The following is a 19,003-nucleotide window of genomic DNA, read 5'->3' as shown; positions in this document are numbered from 1 at the left end:
AGCGAAGACAGTCATGCAAATACGCAACACCAGCGCTCCTCATCTAAGTCTAAGCGCAGCTCCTCCCACAGCAGGGGACGTGAGCACCATTCCTCCTCGCACCATGGCAGCTCAGAACGCCCGCAGGGGAAAAAATGCTGGGGTTGCCGTACCCTGATACCAGACGGTTCCTCTTTGTGCAAACCCTGTTATACCCAAGCTACGGGTGAAAGGGAAAAAACGGACAAACATATTGAGGAGGTGGTACGCAGAGTTTTAAAGGACTCTCTTGCTGAATTACATAAGCCAAGCACTTCTGCAGGTCCGTCACGCTCTCCTGACAGAGATTTGTCGGTTCAGGATCCGTTTGAGTCCTCCCAACCCAGCCATACATCTATCCTCCCGTCTGAGTCCGACTCCGATTCGGATGACTCCGGTACTGGATTTGAATTTGCCCTCGTGTCTCCGTTAGTTAAAGCGGTGAGAGAGGCCCTTGACTGGGAGGATCCTGCTGTCTCTTCTCCTAAGCAGAAGAAATATTTCAAGCAGTTATGCAAAGAGCGTCTAAATTTCCCATTTCTAGAGGAACTGGGAGACATAATGTCGGAAGAATGGAGCAAAGTGGAAAGGAAAAATTCCATGACCACTAAAGTAGCGAAGCTCTATCCTTTCAAACAGGATAAGGTGAAATACCTGGAGTCATCCCCTAGTGTGGACGCAGCAGTGATGCGTCTGGCGAAACACGTCACTCTTCCAATGGAGGATACAGCATCATTTAGAGATCCTTTGGATCGGAGGATTGACGCTGATCTTAAGCGAGCATACCTATCGGCCGGCATGGCCTGTAAACCAGCAATGGCTTTGGCTACAATTTCCAAGGCTATGGAGGTTTGGGTTAATGCCCTTGAAGATACTCTTGGAGGAGTTTCGGAGGAAGTGCTCCAAAGTTCTCCTATACAGGAGCTGAAGATGGTCGCGGGCTTCTTGGGGGAGGCTTCCCTAGATACTATTCGCCTTTTGGCCCGGGTTATGCTGGCCTCTGTTACAGCAAAACGTGCCCTTTGGCTTCGGCCCTGGGTTGCCGATGCTGCCTCTAAACAGGCTTGGTGTAGGATTCCCTTTGAGGGGTCTTCCCTCTTTGGGAATAAACTAGATGCAGCAATAACCCGGGCCACGGGTGGAAAATCTGGGTTCCTTCCCCAGGACAAACGCCCAAACAATCAGAAACGCTCTTTTCCAAGGAGGCAAAACGTTAATCGTTCTAGGGAAGCGCGCAGCTACAAACCAGGTAAATCCTATGGGAGAAGCTGGAAGTCAAGACAGTCCTCCTTCCAGAAAGGCCCCAAGGGCTCTTCGTCCGGTGACCGGGAGGCCACCAAATCCTTTTGAGGTTGGTCCCGTCCAGTCTGTTCCGGTAGGGGCCAGGTTGCTCCAATTTCGGAACGTCTGGGCGGCCTCGATCCAGGATCCCTGGGTTCTGAATGTTGTGTCGCAAGGGCACTCTTGGACGTTCAACAACGTTCCCAAACCCAGGTTCGTCGCAACTTCCCTTCCTCCTGCAGCAGAAAAGAAGAAGGTTCTTCTCAGTTATGTAGATACCCTACTGGATCAACGAGCTGTCGTACTAGTTCCCGAAGAGGAAAGGGGTCAAGGAGTATATTCGCCTCTTTTTCTTGTCCAGAAAAAGAACGGCACTTGGCGACCGGTAATAGATCTAACTTATCTCAACAGATCGATACGTCGAGAGAGATTCAAGATGGAGTCCCTAATTACAATACAGCACTCGGTTCTCCCAGGAGATTGGTTGGCATCAATAGACCTAAAAGATGCGTACTTCCACGTTCCTGTGGCAAAAGAATATCATCAGTTTCTCCGATTTGCTGTCAATCATGTCCACATGCAATTTACATGTCTTCCCTTTGGGCTCTCGACTTCGCCTCGCACCTTCTCCAAGACGCTATTGGCAATCGTGGCTCTCATCAGAACCAGAGGTATCAGATTACATCATTACCTGGACGATCTCCTTCTTCTGTCCCAGGACAGGTCCCAGCTACTGCTACATCTGGAGCAGGTGATTCACACTCTTCAAGAGTTCGGGTGGATTCTCAATCTGGAGAAGAGCCATCTGGTGCCCACGCAGTCCCTGGTCTTTCTCGGAGCACTGTTCAATACGGTGAATTGCACCATATCTCTACCAGAGGAGAAAATTCCAGTGGTTCAGAGCAGGGTGGCTCTCGCCCTCGCTGCCTCCCAGCTCACTGCTCGTCAGTGTCTAAAGGTGGTAGGGACTCTAGTGGCTACCTCACCCATGGTGAAGTGGGCTATGTGGAGGCTAAGACCCTTTCAGAAAGGGTTTCTCCACCAGTGGACGACGGAGAACCTGTCGCAGATTATTTATCTAACACCATTCATGAAGGGGTGTCTTCCTTGGTGGCTACGCCGTGCAAATCTAACCAACTGTCACTCAATTGCTCCAGTTTCGTGGGTGACGATAACCTCCGACGCCAGCAGTACCGGCTGGGGAGCTCACTGCCAGTCAGAAGTGGCACAGGGCAGGTGGAATTTTGCCAGTCACGGAGTGGTGTCCAACATCCTAGAGCTACGAGCCGCCTTCAAAGCCCTCCAGGCTTTTCACCATCTGACTCAAGGGGCCTCAGTGTTACTCAGGATGGACAACACCACGGCAGTGGCATACGTCAAGAGGCAAGGTGGAACCCGCAGCATGTCTCTACTCCAGGAGACAGATCCAATTATGTCTTGGGCCCAGCAACACCTGGCCAACCTCTCTGCGGTCTTTGTCCCGGGGATATTGAATACGCAAGCAGACTTCCTGTCCAGATTCCTGTTGGACAACAACGAATGGTCCCTCCATCAGGAGGTGTTCAATTGGGTTCTGTCTCTAGGAGTCTCACCGGAGGTGGATCTTTTTGCGAGTCCACACAACAAAAAACTTCAGAAGTATTACACGAGGTTCAGGGATCCTCGAGCCTTCGGGGTGGATGCCCTCACGGACAGATGGAACTTCCAAGTTGCCTATGCCTTTCCACCGGTGCCAATAGTACTCCAATTCCTTCGGAGACTGAAGATGGAGGTAGTAGAGGTCATAGCGATAGTTCCCTTCTGGCCCAACAGGCCTTGGTTTCCTCTGCTGTCCCTTCTCAGCTTCAGGGATCCGATCCCTCTGCCTCTCAGGCCAGACCTTCTATCGCAGGGGCCTACTCTACATCCGTGCCCTGCGCGTCTACACCTCAAGGTCTGGTTCTTGAGAGGGAGAGGCTGGAGGCCCTCGGATGTCCAGAAGAGGTGATTCCCACTCTTATGAGCTCGAGGAGGGCTAGCACCAACAGAGTGTATGAGAGAATCTGGGCAAGGTTTCTGAGTCATCAAGCCCAGGATTTGGGTCCAGCAGGGGCACCTACCATTCAGCAAGTATTGTGTTTCCTACAGTCTGGTTTAGATTTGTCCCTCTCGGTCTCTTCTCTCCGGGTGCAAGTTTCTGCCATCTCAGCTTTCACCGGAATTCAGTGGGCAAGACATCAACTGATCCAACAGTTTTTTAAGGGCGCGGTCAGGCTCAGGCCTCAGAGAAAACCTAGATTCCCGAAATGGGATCTTCCATTGGTCCTGGACTTCTTTGCTTCGAAAGAGGTTGCTTCCATGTCCATCAGGGAGCTTACGTTGAAGACGGTATTTCTGGTGGCTATCACCTCTGCCAAGAGGGTCTCAGAGATACACAATTTGGGCTGCAAAGAGCCTTTTCTGACCTTTTTTCAGGACAGGGTGGTCCTAATCCCTATGTTGGGGTCAAACCCTAAAGTTACATCTGTCTTCCACGAAAATTCTGAGATAGTTCTGCCCACCTTCAGAACAAATGAAGAATCCTTAGTCCATCCTTTAGATGTGGGAGACACTCTGAGTCAATACTTAGAGGCCACATCCTCCTTCCGTCAATCGGATTTCCTGTTTGTTCTTCTCCATGGGAATAAGAAAGGTACACGTGCTTCTTCTAGAGCGGTGGCTGCATGGATTGTCCAGGCTATACAATGGGCATATAGAGCAAAAGGCTTGGCTCCTCCAGAGGCGATTACGGCTCATTCTACCAGAAGCATTGCTACATCCTGGGCAGTTTCTAAACACGTCGCGCCTGATGTGATCTGCAAAGCAGCCGCTTGGTCATCTGTGAATACCTTCCTTACACATTACTGTGTTGAACCTGCTGCTTTATCTTCAGTTAACTTTGGCGTTCAAGTTTTGTCAGTTGACAGTGCCAATTAAAGTTTTCTTTGTTCAGCATCTTCCCACCCGGGAGTGTATAGCGAGTTATTTCCCGAACGTATGCTGCCATGGAGTCTGTCAGGAAAACGGAAAATTGATATCAAATACTTACCGTAATTTTCCTTTCCTGATGGACTCCATGGCAGCAGGAGTCCCCTCCCAATTCCTGAGTAGGCTAGTTACAGAACACTGATGCTGAAAGGGAGCAAAGATTTATGGGAGTGGGGTCCTATGCGGTAGGAGAGGAGGCGGAGCCTACCGAACGTATGCTGCCATGGAGTCCATCAGGAAAGGAAAATTACGGTAAGTATTTGATATCAATTTTCCGTTTTCTCTCCAATATTCTTCACAAATCTGTGTAAATCTGTGTTAGTGATCACTTCTCCTTTGCCAAGATAATCCGTCCACCTCACAGGTGTGGCGTATCAAGATGCTGATTGGACAGCATGATTATTGCACAGGTGGGTACTTAGGCTGGACACAATAAAAGGCCACTCTAAAATGTGCAGTTTTACAGTATTGGGGGGTCCGGGGGGGTCGGCAAACCAGTCAGTATCTGGTGTGACCACCATTTGCCTCACACAGTGCAACACATCTCCTTGGCATAGAGTTGATCAGGTTGGTGATTGGTTCCTGTGGAATGTTGGTCCACTCCTCTTCAATGGCTGTGTGAAGTTGCTGGATATTGGCAGGACCTGGAACACGCTGTCCTATACGCCAATCCAGAGCATCCCAAACATGCTCAATGGGTGACATGTCCGGTGAGTATGCTGGCCATGCAAGAACTGGGATGTTTTCAGCTTCCAGGAATTGTGTACAGATCCTTGCACCATGGGGCCGCGCATTATCATGCTGCAACACGAGGTGATGGTCGTGGATGAATGGCACAACAATGGGCCTCAGGATCTCGCCATGGTATCTCTGTGCATTCAAAATGCCATCAATAAAATTGTTCATTTTCCATAACATCCCCCTTCCTATACCATAACCCAACCCCCACCATGGGCCACTCTATCCACAATGTATGCCAGCCCATACCATAACCCCACCACCACCATGGGCCACTCCATCCACAACGTACGTCTGCCCATACCATAACCCCACCCCCACCATGGGCCACTCCATCCACAACGTACGCCTGCCCATACCATAACCCCACCCCCACCATGGGCCACTCCATCCATAACATACGCCTGACCATACCATAACCCCACCCCCACCATGGGCCACTCCATCCACAACGTACGCCTGCCCATACCATAACCCCACCACCACCATGGGCCACTCCATCCACAACGTACGCCTGCCCATACCATAACCCCACCCCCACCATGGGCCACTCCATCCACAGCATACGCCTGCCCATACCATAACCCCACCACCACCATGGGCCACTCCATCCACAACGTACGTCTGCCCATACCATAACCCCAACCCCACCTCCTGGGCTGGTCTCAGACCATCTTGGAGGTGAAGGTGCTGGATGTGGAGGTCCTGGGCTGGTCTCAGACCATCTTGGAGGTGAAGATGCTGGATGTGGAGGTCCTGGGCTGGTGTGGTTACATGTGTTCTGCGGTTGTGAGGCCGGTTGGATGTACTGCCAAATTCTCTGAAATGCCTTTGGAGACGGCTTATGGTAGAGAAATGAACATTCAATTCACGGGCAACAGCTCTGGTGGACATTCCTGCAGTCAGCATGACAATTGCACCCTCCCTCAAAACTTGCCCCATCTGCGGCATTGTGCTGTGTGATAAAACTGCACATTTTAGAGTGGCCTTTTATTGTGGGCAGCCTAAGGCACACCTGTGCAATAATCATGCTGTCCAATCGGCATCTTGATATGTCACACCTGTGAGGTGGATGGATTTTCTCGGCAAAGGAGAAGTGATCACTTACACAGATTTACACAGATTTGTGAAGAATATTGGAGAGAAATCGGCCTTTTGTGTACATAGAAAAACTCTGAGATCTTTGAGTTCAGCTCATGAAAAATGGGGGCAAAAACAAAAGTGTTGCGTTTATAATTTTGTTCAGTGTGTAATAATTCAGTATATTATAATTATAGGTGCACCAAAATGACAGTTTTTAAAAAATCTGTTTTTATACATAATTGTATTCGACTTTTTAATTATTTTTCATGAATTCAAAAGAATATGAATTTATTGTCGGCCATTATCGGCATTATTAGCGCAAGAAAAGCTCAAGAAAAATACATCCATTTAAATTCTTTGTATCTCTTCACGCTGGTCCGTTGCACTTCCGTTTTGGTGTTAAAAATCTTGCTCGCTGCATTTTTGGTCAGTTAAAAAAACCGCACCTAAAACGCACCCCCCTTTGAAATGCATTGGAAACGCACCTGTTACGTTTTTGATGCGGTTTTTGAGTCACGTGACCTATGAATAACACACCATAAGCACAGTAAAATTGTTAAAAAATCATAGTAAAAAACAGTCAAGTCGCGGTAAAATGGTGATCAAATGGCAGCAAAATCACTGTCAAATCATGGCAAAATCGCATGCGTTCTCCGCACCATTATTGGCACCTTTTCTCTATTGGCAAAATGCTGAAATCACCATTTTCGTCCGATATGTTTCAGCTGCCCAAATTTCAGTGCATCTCTAATTATAATTGTGTCATAATAATTATTTAATTAGAAGGCAAAAAAGCAGAGACACCGCACACTGAACCCATCAAATGTACAGCAGTGTGGATTACAGCTTCAGCCTAGCTCCTCCCCCCCCCAACGTGTTTCGCCCCACCTATGGTGCTTAATTGTAGAGGCCTCTATGATAAAGCCCGGAGGACATGAAAATATATGTGGCCAGGAGGGGCTACGCTGTGTTGTACATTTGTTGGGTTCGGTGTGCGGCGTTTCTACCTTTTTGTCTTCTAAAGTCTCTCTGGCAGCTTGGATGAGCTTTTTATAACGCTGGCACCCAGTGGCACTATGGAGCACAGGGGGGATACTTGTAGTACTTTGAGTGGCTCTCTAAGTTTTTTGCACAGAGATCACATATATTCTATAATAATACACTATATATATATATATATATATATATATATGTGATTTTTAAAATTATTATTTACTATGCCAGGATCTGAACATAAAACCTCTGCCGTGTCCAGCAGTAGCTCTCCTTGCTGAGCCATCTGAGATGCTGGACCGCTCCCTGGACAATCTTGTCCTTTTACCTTGTTTCTGGTGAACCTTGAACTCTTTGCTCCTCCCCTGACCTTCCTCTTTTAGCCATGTCTCTGCACTTTCCTGTTTACCAGATTATTGTGCCGATATCTTCCTCTTTTGGATACCTGCAGCTGTCCTTATCTCCACTAGCACTTGTTACCGACCTTTGATTTGTTTACTGACTATGCTTCTGCTTGATCCTTCCTGGTATATCTGCTACTGGACCTTGGCTTGCTAACCTCCTGGTGGAGTAATTTCGAGGACAGGGACCTGGTACTAACACACAGCAAAACCCATCCCCACCATTAGGAGCTCTAGTGAACACTGGTTAGTGCTTAGACTGTGCACCACAGGTGAGCCCATGTCATCTGCCAGGGTGACCTGCTTGTGTACTTATCCAGCTGGTCAGTAGGAGCCTCTCTACTGCTATAGCTACTGGTCTCTGAGCCTGACTGCTATAGCTACTGGTCTCCGAGCCTGACCCCTGACCTAGGGGAACCTTACAGAGGGCTGAACAGTCTTCTGCACTGGGCTCTTGGTGGGCATCTTAGGGGAGCCTGTATCTGATTGGACATGGTGCTCTTTCGAGATGTGGGCAGCCATCTTAACCTACATATAAGCTTTGCTGTGTCATTCTAGAGGCCCTGCAGTGTGAAGAGAACTCAGGGGAACGTACATGCTGGCTAGAGAGAGATTACCGAGTACACTGGAAAGGTTCCTTGGGGGCGGGGCCAGAATAGAGATGGTCCAGTGTGCCCCCAGAACTCTAGGTCTAGGAAAGACTGTTTTGCACCAGATTGCATTTTGATTGGTGCATTCTTGCCCTCTCTATCCACAGAATACCACCCTATCTGGAGCCCCACTGGAAGTCCTGTTTAGGGAGCAATCCTCAAGCACACTGTTCTACCTCATAGCCCATGCATTCTTTTGGATCCATTTTGTTATTATTTGTTAAATAAACCAGAAAATTCCTAGAAGACATCTTACTTGGCCCCTTTAAATCGCTAACAGCCCATACAAAGACAAGGGGTGCAACTCCAGCCTCCTTTCCATCCACATCTGTTTACAACCGCTGGGAGTGCAGGCAAGAAAGGCGCTCATCTCAGCTTGGTGGGTACAAGCAGGGAAAAATAATGGTCCTGTGTGAATGGTAAGCACAGCCTCAGCCAGACTCCACCCAGGTCACACCCATTGGTGCGTTTCACCCCTCCGTGACTAAGCCCGGTGGACAGGGCGATACGTGACGTGGGGCGTGGCCTGGACAAGTCGGGTCTGAGGCTGCTCTCCCCATTCACCCAGGGTTTTGTGAGATGTGCCGCACTCGGGATCATTCTTTTTCCCTGCTTGTACCCTTTTGCACCACCCACAAGGTACTCACACTGCGTTTCGCCCCTCCGTGACTAAGCCCGGTGGACAGGGTGAAACGTGACGTGGCCTGAACAAGTCAGGGCTGAGGCTGCTCTTACCATTCACCCAGGGTTTTGTGAGATGTGCCGCACTCTGGACCATTTTTTTTCCCTGCTTGTACCCTTTTGAACCACCCACAAGGAACTCGCACTGCATTTCACCCCTCCGTGACTAAGCCCGGTAGACAGGGCGAAACGTGACGTGGGGCGTGGCCTGGACAAGACGGAGCTGAGGCTTCTCTTACCATTCACCCAGGGTTTTGTGAGATGTGCCGCACTCGGGACCATTCTTTTTCCCTGCTTGTACCCTTTTGCACCACCCACAAGGCACTCGCACTGTGTTTTGCCCCTCCGTGACTAAGCCCGGTGGACAGGACAAAACGTGACGTGGGGCGTGGCCTGGACTAGTCGGGGCTGAGGCTGCTCTTACCATTCATCCAGGGTTTGTGAGATGTGCCGCAGGCGGGACCAGTCTTTTTCCCTGCTTGTACCCTTTTGCCCCACCCACAAGCTACTCACACTGCGTTTCGCCCCTCCGTGACATGGGGCGTGGCCTGGACAAGTCGGGGCTGAGGCTGCTCATACCATTTGAAGAATAAATGATACGTCAGATTGTCTCAGAGTGTTCTCCAGGCCTGCTGAGTCAGAGGGTCAAACCTGGTCAGGTCATCAAGTCTACATACCCTTAGGAGTGATCACCGCCAACACCATTCACCCAGGGTTTTGTGAGATGTGCCGCACTCGGGACCATTCTTTTTCCCTGCTTTTACCCTTTTACACCACCCACAAGGTACTCCCACTGCGTTTCTCCCCTCCGTGACTAAGCCCGGTGGAGAGGCGAAACGTGACGCGGGGCGTGGCCTGGACAAGTCGGGGCTGAGGCTGCTTTTACCATTCACCCAGGGTTTTGTGAGATGTGCCGCACTCGGGACAATTCTTTTTTCCCTGCTTGTACCCTTTTGCACCACCCACAAGGTACACACACTGCGTTTCGCCCCTCCGTGACATGGGGCGTGGCCTGAACAAGTCGGGGCTGAGGCTGCTCTTGCCATTCACCCAGGGTTTTGTGAGATGTGCCGCACTCGGGACCATTCTTTTTTCCCTGCTTGTACCCTTTTGCACCACCCACAAGGTACACACACTGCGTTTCGCCCCTCTGTGACTAAACCCAGTGGATAGGGCAAAACGTGATGTGGGGCGGGGCCTGGACAAGTTGGGGCTGAGGCTGCTCTTACCATTTGAAGAATAAATGATACGTCAGATTGTCTCGGAGTGTTCTCCAGGCCTGCTGAGTCAGAGGGTCAAACCTGGTCAGGTCATCATACCCTTAGGAGTGATCACCGCCAACACCATTCATCCAGGATTTTGTGAGATGTGCCGCAATCGGGACCATTCTTTTTCCCTGCTTGCACCCTTTTGCACCACCCGCAAGGTACTTCCACTGCGTTTCGCCCCTCCGTGACTAAGCCCGGTGGACAGGGCAAAATGTGACGTAGGGCGTGGCCTGGACAAGTCGGGGGCTGAGGCTTCTCTTACCATCCACCCAGAGTTTTGTGAGATGTGCCACACTTGGGACCATTCTTTTTTCCCTGCTTGTACCCTTTTGCACCACCCACAAGGTACTCGTACTGTGTTTTGCCCCTCTGTGACTAAGCCCGGTGGACAGGGCGAAACGTGACGTGGGGCGTGGCCTGGACAAGTCGGGGCTGAGGCTGCGCTTACCATTTACCCAGGGTTTTGTGAGATGTGCCGCACTCGGGACCATTCTTTTTTCCCTGCTTGTACCCTTTTGCACCACCCACAAGGTACACACACTGCGTTTCGCCCCTCTGTGACTAAACCCAGTGGATAGGGCAAAACGTGACGTGGGGCGTGGCCTGGACAAGTTGGGGCTGAGGCTGCTCTTACCATTTGAAGAATAAATAATACGTCAGATTGTCTCAGAGTGTTCTCCAGGCCTGCTGAGTCAGAGGGTCAAACCTGGTCAGGTCATCAAGTCTAAATACCCTTAGGAGTGATCACCGCCAACACCATTCACCCAGGGTTTTGTGAGATGTGCTGAGCTCGGGAACATCCTTTTTCCCTGCTTGTACCCTTTTACACCACCCACAAGGTACTCACACTGCGTATATCTCTCTGTAGGTAGCGTTGACTATGCGCCTCGCTTAAAACCAAACCGGAAAATGTTTTTCCTCTTTAAATCCTTTGTGTCGGTCTTCGAACATTCCACAGTACAGTGTAAACAGTGGCGCTTTATAATAATTCTTCCACGTAGACCGTCAATAAACATGTTTACTCCATCACACCCTATAAATGGAGAGAGAACATGTCTGCCGGCCAAGTTTTTTTTTTTGCAATGAGCATGCGGGGGAGGGGTGCGCCACACTTACTACGCTTGTCCTGTGAGCTGACAATAGGCCATTGTGTGTCAATCCATTTGTTGGAGGCTTGAAGGTCTTATAAACAGGCTGATCTGAGTCGTACACTTGGAAGATGAAACGTATTTGGCATGCTCGCCCCGCAGATAAGTGCACCCTCCGGAATTTTGGCTTGGTCTGTGCGGGGGTCATCCAGCGTATTAAGAACAAAATAAAGATGTTTAAGAATGCCTGATAAGTCTCGGCACGTCCTGTAGATCCTACAGAACTGCCTCCTCATCCCCTCTCATGGCTCTTTTACTTGTATTCATAATTAGGTACACGTGAATGTGATCATGTCACAACTTCAGCCCAAAACCATTTTTTTTTATGAACTTATTGAAAAGGGTCGGTGTCCTAAATATGGTTGTAGGCGCATGCAGTTATCTAGGGTGCCACTAGGTGGCTCTGTGCCAGATTAGTGTCTGGTTACAGTAGAGCGTGTCATCAGGTGCTAGGCTCCTCCTGCAGTGATGTCATGGGTGGGTGAGGCAGTGCCCAGTTATAAGCCAAGTTAAAAGGAGGCAGTGCCAGGACAAGGTCATCTGGAGCCCAGGCCAAACTGCAACCCCCCCCCCCCCCCCCCAAGATGTATGGGCATTATATGTCAGCAAAAAATACCCCCACAAAAAAAACTGAGCACTAATATTCTTGCTTTTCCTTTAAGCTTAAATTACCCTCTTCCCAGTACAAATCTGCCTCCCTGCTAAAATTCCCCCCTCCTAGCACAAATCTTTGCCCCCACATCCCTCAAATCCCCCAGCTCAAATACCCTCCACCCCAAAAAAATCACCCTACCCCCAAGCACAAATCCTCTACCCCTAAAATTCCCCCTCTTGGTATACATTTCCCCCCCCCACTCCAAATTCCCCCCTCCAAGCACAAATACCCCCCTCAATGCCCTCTCTATCAAAAATCTTCTTCCCCCATCCCCCTCTCAACAAAAATCCCCCCTAAATCACCACTCTTAGAACACACACCTGACTTAGAACAATACTTACCCCCTGCCGCCCCCCAAATTCACCCCCCCAAATCTCCCTCCCACCTCACATGATACCACAGTGCCCAGGGCAGCTGTCCTTCTTGCCCACCCCTTGTCCCGGCCCTGGGAGGAGGCCTAGTGCACTTGGGGCGCGGAAGCTAAGCACCCCACCCAGATGTAACCAGCACATGGAGGCCCTGTATAGGGCAGGAGGCTGGGGAAGAGTAGCCTTGCACCCAGGAGAGTCGTATGTAGACTTTCTGACCCTTATGGAGGTGTGGGCTAGGGTGGTTTGCAAAAGGCCTTTTAGGCCAGGCCAAGAGTACCTTGAGTGAGACTATTCTCTTAGCGGGATCACGGAGAGGTGTACCTAATGGAAGAGGTGTCTACGCAGAGCCCAGTTCTGTTAGTACTAATGAACCCGGGTGGAAGGAAAGACTGTTAGAGGGAGATGGCTGATTAAAGTGCTGCATATGCTTTCACATTTGACTGCTGTGGACTGTCCACTAAATGTGATTGACTGTGTATTGCCAAGTGACTCCGGAATGTTCGATGTAATGTTATGCCACTCCCTGAAATCCATCAGTAAAGTGCAGAAAATTCTACTCATATGTGTGGACATTACTTCCTTGGGATATAAAGGTTAACCATTGGGAATGTCATGTGGAGACCTTGGGCATGGAGTGGGGCACAATATGATGGAGGGTTAAACCTCAGCAGGTGGGGGGGGGGGGGGGACATGTGCTCTTGGCACCAATTCTGTACAATAACCGAGCTCCTCTTACATGGTCATTAGTCATAGGAAGACTCTTTTTTGGACATTGATCAGTTCCTGCATGGTATACTGGTCATTGTCATTGGCTTTGTTTTAGCTTGCACCTTCCAGCAGCATGCCGATCCATCCCTATTGTAACCGCACATCGATTTTTCTTCAAGATTTCTTTCTTTTCTATCCTTGCCCATCTTTGCTGGTGATTTACAAGCTTGTTCTCCTGCCAGCTTCAGCCTGTCAACTGTGAAGAAACTTCTCCTGCCCTCCCACTCAGCAGATATTGAGAAAGCATTATATGATAACCGAGGTGTTTACCCGAGCGTAGCAGAAATATATCCTGGCAACCTTTGTTTGTTTCCTGTAGTTACTGCTGAAAGTGTCCAGATCTTCAGATCCCGGCTATTTTTTATATAATGCGTTTTTGGAAGTAAACATCAACTCCTTGCAAATGTGAACATCTCCATTTAGTGTGGGCGCATGTACAGAACTCCCCTCCAAATGCTGGCATTCATTTCCTTCCAGTGAAGGGTTCTGTTAATGTTATAGCCTATCTAGTAGTCGTTAGTCATATTCAGCTGGACGTCTTCTGTAATGTTGAAGATGCTTTGTAGCTTCTCCAAGCCACTTCTTCAGTTTTAATAAGTGTTATGAAAATGGAAGGTTCTCATGTATCCAGGTCATGGTATAACTAATAGGTATTCACCTTCAACTTGACTTGTTCTGTAATGTTGAAGACTTTTGAAGCTTCTCCAAGCCACTTCTTTGGTTCTGGTGAGTGTTGAGAAAATCAAAGGTTTCCATGTATCCAGGACTTGGTATAACTAGTAGTAGTTAGTTGCCTTCAACTGGACTTGTTCCATAATGTTGAAGGTGTTTTGTAGCTTCTTAAAGCCATTTCTTAAGTTTTAATATGTGTTAGGAAAATGAAAGGTTCTCATGTATCCATGTCATGTTATAACTAGTAATAGTTAGTCACTTTCAACTGGACTTGATCCCCTATGTTGAAGACTTTTGTAGCTTATCCAAGCTACTCCTTTCGTTTCGAAGAAGTGGTTTGGAGAAGTCTTGAAATACCTTCAACATTACAGAGCATATCCAGTTGAATGTGACCAACTACCACTCAATATATCATGACCTGGATATACAAGAACTTTCATGTCACTTCTTTGGTTCCAATGAGTTAGGAAAATTGGACAAGCCTATGAAACATTTTCAATATTACAGACCCAGTCCAGTGGAATGTGATCAGCTACTACTCGATATATCATGTCATAGTATTACTAGTAGTAGTTAGTCACTTTCAACTGGACTTGTTCCCCAATGTTGAAGACTTTTGTAGTTTATCCAAGCTGCTCCGTTAGTTTCGAAGAAGTGGTTTGGAGGAGCTATGAAATACCTTCAACATTACAGAACATATCCAGTTGAATGTGACCAACTACTACTCAATATATCATGACCTGGATAGACGAGAACCTTCAAGTCACTTCTTTGGTTCCAATGAGTTAGGTAAATAGGACAAGCCTATGAAACATTTTCAATATTACAGACCCAGTCCAGTGGAATGTGATCAGCTACTACTCAATATATGATGTCATCCTATGACTAGTAGTAGTTAGTCACTTTCAACTGGACTTGTTCCCTAAAATTTGTGGCTTCTCCAAGCCACTTCTTTGCTTCTAATGAGTTTTGGGAAAATTGAAGGTTCTCATGTATCCAGGACACAGTATAACTAATAGTAGTTAGTCATCTTCAACTGGACTTGTTTCATAATGTTGAAGGTGTTTTGTAGCTTCTTCAAGCCATTTCTTCAAGTTTAATACCTGTTAGGAAAATGGAAGGTTCTCATGTATCCAGGTCATGGTATAACTAGAAGTAGTTAGTCACTTTCAACTGGACTTGTTCCCCAATGTTGAAGACTTTTGTAGTTTATCCAAGCTGCTCCTTTAGTTTTGAAGAAGTGGTTTGGAGAAGCTATGAAATACCTTCAACGTTACAGAACATATCCAGTTGAATGTGACCAACCACCACTCAATATATCATGACCTGGATAGACGAGAACCTTCAAGTCACTTCTTTGGTTCCAATGAGTTAGGAAAATTGGACAAGCTTTGAAACATCTTCAATATTACAGAACCAGTCCAGTGGAATGTGATCAGCTACTACTCGATATATCCTGTCATAGTATGACTAGTAGTAGTTAGTCACTTTCAACTGGACTTGATCCCCTATGTTGAAGACTTTTGTAGTTTATCCAAGCTACTCCTTTCGTTTCGAAGAAGTGGTTTGGAGAAGCTATGAAATACCTTCAACATTACAGAACATATCCAGTTGAATGTGACCAACCACCACTCAATATATCATGACCTGGATAGACGAGAACCTTCAAGTCACTTCTTTGGTTCCAATGAATTAGGAAAATTGGACAAACTTTGAAACATCTTCAATATTACAGAACTAGTCCAGTGGAATGCGATCAGCTACTACTCGATATATCGGGACATGGATACAAGAGAACCTTCAATTTTCCTAATGCTCATTAGAACTGAAGAAGTGGATTGGACAAGCTAGGAACCATCTTCAACATTACAGAAGATGTCCAGCTGTAGGTGACTAACCACTATTAGATATACCATGACCTAAACGCATGAGAAAACCATTTTATAGTTACTTTATTGCCCCTTTAAGGTGATTTTATTGAAGAGTTCCTAGGACAGCACCTCTGGGAAACGCAGCTCTATAAATTTGCTCTACGTAATCTGTTGTTCGGCCATCTGACATCCATGTCTTGTCTCTGGGGGAGAAAGTCTTGCTCTTGTGAGCCTCCCCCCTCCATACAACAAGTGATATTTTCCCTCATTACTCGCCTCCCTGCCTACAGTCCCCAGCCAGGAAACGCATTGCCACCTCTGTACCAGGAGACCTGTAAACAAGCTCATCCCTGGGGTGTGGGGAACCCATGGAGAGGGCGCCGCACTGCTCACATGATCACCTCTATCCAGGTTACATCATTCTGTCACCTGCTGACAATTCCAATCTGAGGAATTAAAGGGAATATACACTGAATATTGCTTCTATTTTCTAAAAGTTCGATTTGCAGTTTTTCACTGAAGTTAAACACGGGTTATGATTTTTTTTTTTTTTTAGTTTGACTTGCCAGGATTTGTAACAAGTTTACATTAAAGTTGAATCTGCTTATATTTTGCCTCCCTTGATTCCTCCTTACTCCCTCATCAACATGACAATAAAACCCTCTTAAGTGTCATGCATGCTGCAGCTCAAAAAGCTGCTTCTTCAGGCGTGTGAAGTTTTTTTTCTGCCTGTAAACTCCCCTCCATGTTATCCTATGTGTGCCTAGGCTTTGTGAGCCTCCATGTTAGCCTATGTGTGCCAAGACTATGTGAGCCTCCATGTTAGCCTATGTGTGCCTAGGCTTTGTTAGCCTCCATGTTAGCCTATGTGTGCCTAGGCTTTGTGAGCCTCCATGTTAGCCTATGTGTGCCTAGGCTTTGTGAGCCTCCATGTTAGCCTATGTGTGCCTAGGCTATGTGAACCTCCATGTTAGCCTATGTGTGCCTAGGCTATGTGAACCTCCATGTTAGCCTATGTGTGCCTAGGCTATGTGAGCCTCCATGTTAGCCTATATGAGCCTCCATGTTAGTCTATGTGAGCCTCCATGTTAGCCTATGTGTGCCTAGGCTTTGTGAGCCTCCATGTTAGCCTATGTATGCCTAGGCTATGTGAGCCTCCATGTTAGCCTATGTATGCCTAGGCTTTGTGAGCCTCCATGTTAGCCTATGTGTGCCAAGACTATGTGAACCTCCATGTTAGCCTATGTGTGCCTAGGCTTTGTTAGCCTCCATGTTAGCCTGTGTGCCTAGGCTATGTGAGCCTCCATGTTAGCCTATGCGTGCCTAGGCTTTGTGAGCCTCCATGTTAGCCTATGTGTGCCAAGGCTATGTGAGCCTCCATGTTAGCCTATGTATGCCTAGGCTATGTGAGCCTCCATGTTAGCTTATGCTTGCCTAGGCTTTGTGAGCCTCCATGTTAGCCTATGTGTGCCAAGGCAATGCGAGCCTCCATTTTAGCCTATGTGTGCCTAGGCTATGTGAGCCTCCATGTTAGCCTATGCTATGTGCATTGTTATGCGAGGCTATGCGAGCCTCCATGTTAGCACACGTGTGCTCAGGCTAGGGCTGCACGATATTGAAAAAAAAAAATCACATTGCGATATTTTTTTCCCCAACGATATATATTGCGATATTTTTTTGCGGCGGATTCTCTTCGTCGCGCATTTTTAGTAGTGATGTTGTGAATGTTGGCTGTGACTGAGCGGTGATTGCCGTGAGCAGCGGCACAGCAAACCAATGACGTGTGACTGTGCAGGCATACGGAACGTGCAGCCTTCTGACCATACAGGGTTAATGTTACTGTAGGGCAGTAGTGCAGCCTTCTGATTGTACCATACAGGCCAGGGTTAATGTTTAACCACTTCACCACCGGAGGATTTTGCTGTCTTACGTCCAGGCCACTTTTTGCGATTCGGCGCTGTGCAACTTTAACTGACAATTGCGCGGTCGTGCGACGCCGTACCCAAACAAAATTTACGTCCTTTTTTTCCCACAAACAGAGCTTTCTTTTGGTGGTATTTGATCACCTGTGCGATTTTTACTTTTTGCGCTATAAACAAAAAAAGAGCGTTTATTTTGAAAAAATAACAATATCTTTAACATTTTTTTATATGAAATTCCCCCCCAAAAAAATGTAAAAATCAAAATTTTTTTACATTTTTGGCCAATTTGTTTTCTGCTACATATGTTTGGTAAAAAAAAATCACAATAAGCGTATTTTGATTGGTTTGCGCAAAAGTTATTGCGTTTACTAACTAAGGGAAAGATTTCTGTCATTTTTGGTTTTTTTTTTTTTTTTTTTAACGAGTAATGGCGGCGATCTGCGATTTTTTTTTTTTTTTTTTTTTTTTTTTTTTTTTTTTCGGGACTGCGACATTGCGGCGGACAGATCGGACCCTTGACTGACATTTTTGACACTTTTGGGGGTACCAGTGACATTACTACAGTAATCAGTGCTATATATATGCACTGTTACTGTAAAAATGACACTGGCAGGGAAGGGGTTAATTTTATTGGAGAGGGAGGGGTTAATGTATGCCTGGTGCTTACTGACGTGTGTGGGGGGAGGGGACTGAGTGACACAGGGACAGATCGCAGGTTCAGCTATGCTGAATCCTGCAATCTGTCACTCCCTGTTACTTAGGAGATCCGCCCGCTCTGTTTACACAAGCGGGCGGATCTCCAAACTAGATTCCCCGACGATCGGGGAAGAGCAGCGGCGATCGCCATCGCTCCTCCCCTGGCCCGACTCCCGCTGTAACTGAAAACAGCGGGAGCGCGCCTCCGGCGGCGCCTACAGGGGGAGGAGTCCAGCGATGTAGGTCTACGTCGCTGGACGGGATCGTGCCACATTCCCGCGGTAGCAGCAATGTGAGCGGTCCTAAAGTGGTTAATGTAGGGAACTGGGAAGTATCACAAAGAGGTTAAGAAGACAGTGTGGTGGAAGGCAGAGAAGTCGGGACTCACAGTGAGTAGAAGAACACAGCCTGACATCCGTCCCCTGACATGTTCAGTCTGCCGTGGAGCGACTTCTCCTGACTGAGCGGTGAGCGCCGTGAGCAGCGGCACAGCAAACCAATCACGTCGTGAGCAGCGGCACAGCAAACCAATCACGTCGTGAGCAGCGGCACAGCGAACCAATCATGTGTGCAGGCACGTGTAATTGGTTCGCTGTGCTGCTGCTCACCGCGCGCTGCTCACCGCTCCGCTCAGTCAGGAGAACTAGCTGCAGGGCAGACTGAACATGTGGGACGTGTTCTTCTATTCACTGTGAGTCCCGACTTCTCTGCCTTCCACATTCCACACTGTCTTCCATCGCATGTTTTCCGGCGATGTGACTATCGCCCACGCTCACAGCAC

General features: G+C 47.8%; 1 protein-coding gene across 2 annotated transcripts in view; it reads left to right on the top strand.

Annotated features, from left to right (window-relative positions):
* The window catches only part of LOC309549199 (uncharacterized protein), a 146,375-nt gene that overhangs the window by 109,778 nt on the left and 17,594 nt on the right, over window positions 1-19,003 (top strand). The window lies entirely within an intron of this gene.

This window comes from Pelophylax lessonae (assembly GCF_965119305.1).
Source record: "Pelophylax lessonae genome assembly, chromosome: 3".
NCBI lineage: Eukaryota > Metazoa > Chordata > Amphibia > Anura > Ranidae > Pelophylax > Pelophylax lessonae.
The sequence above is the reverse complement of the archived record's forward strand: the minus strand, read 5'-3'. Positions and strand labels throughout refer to the sequence as shown.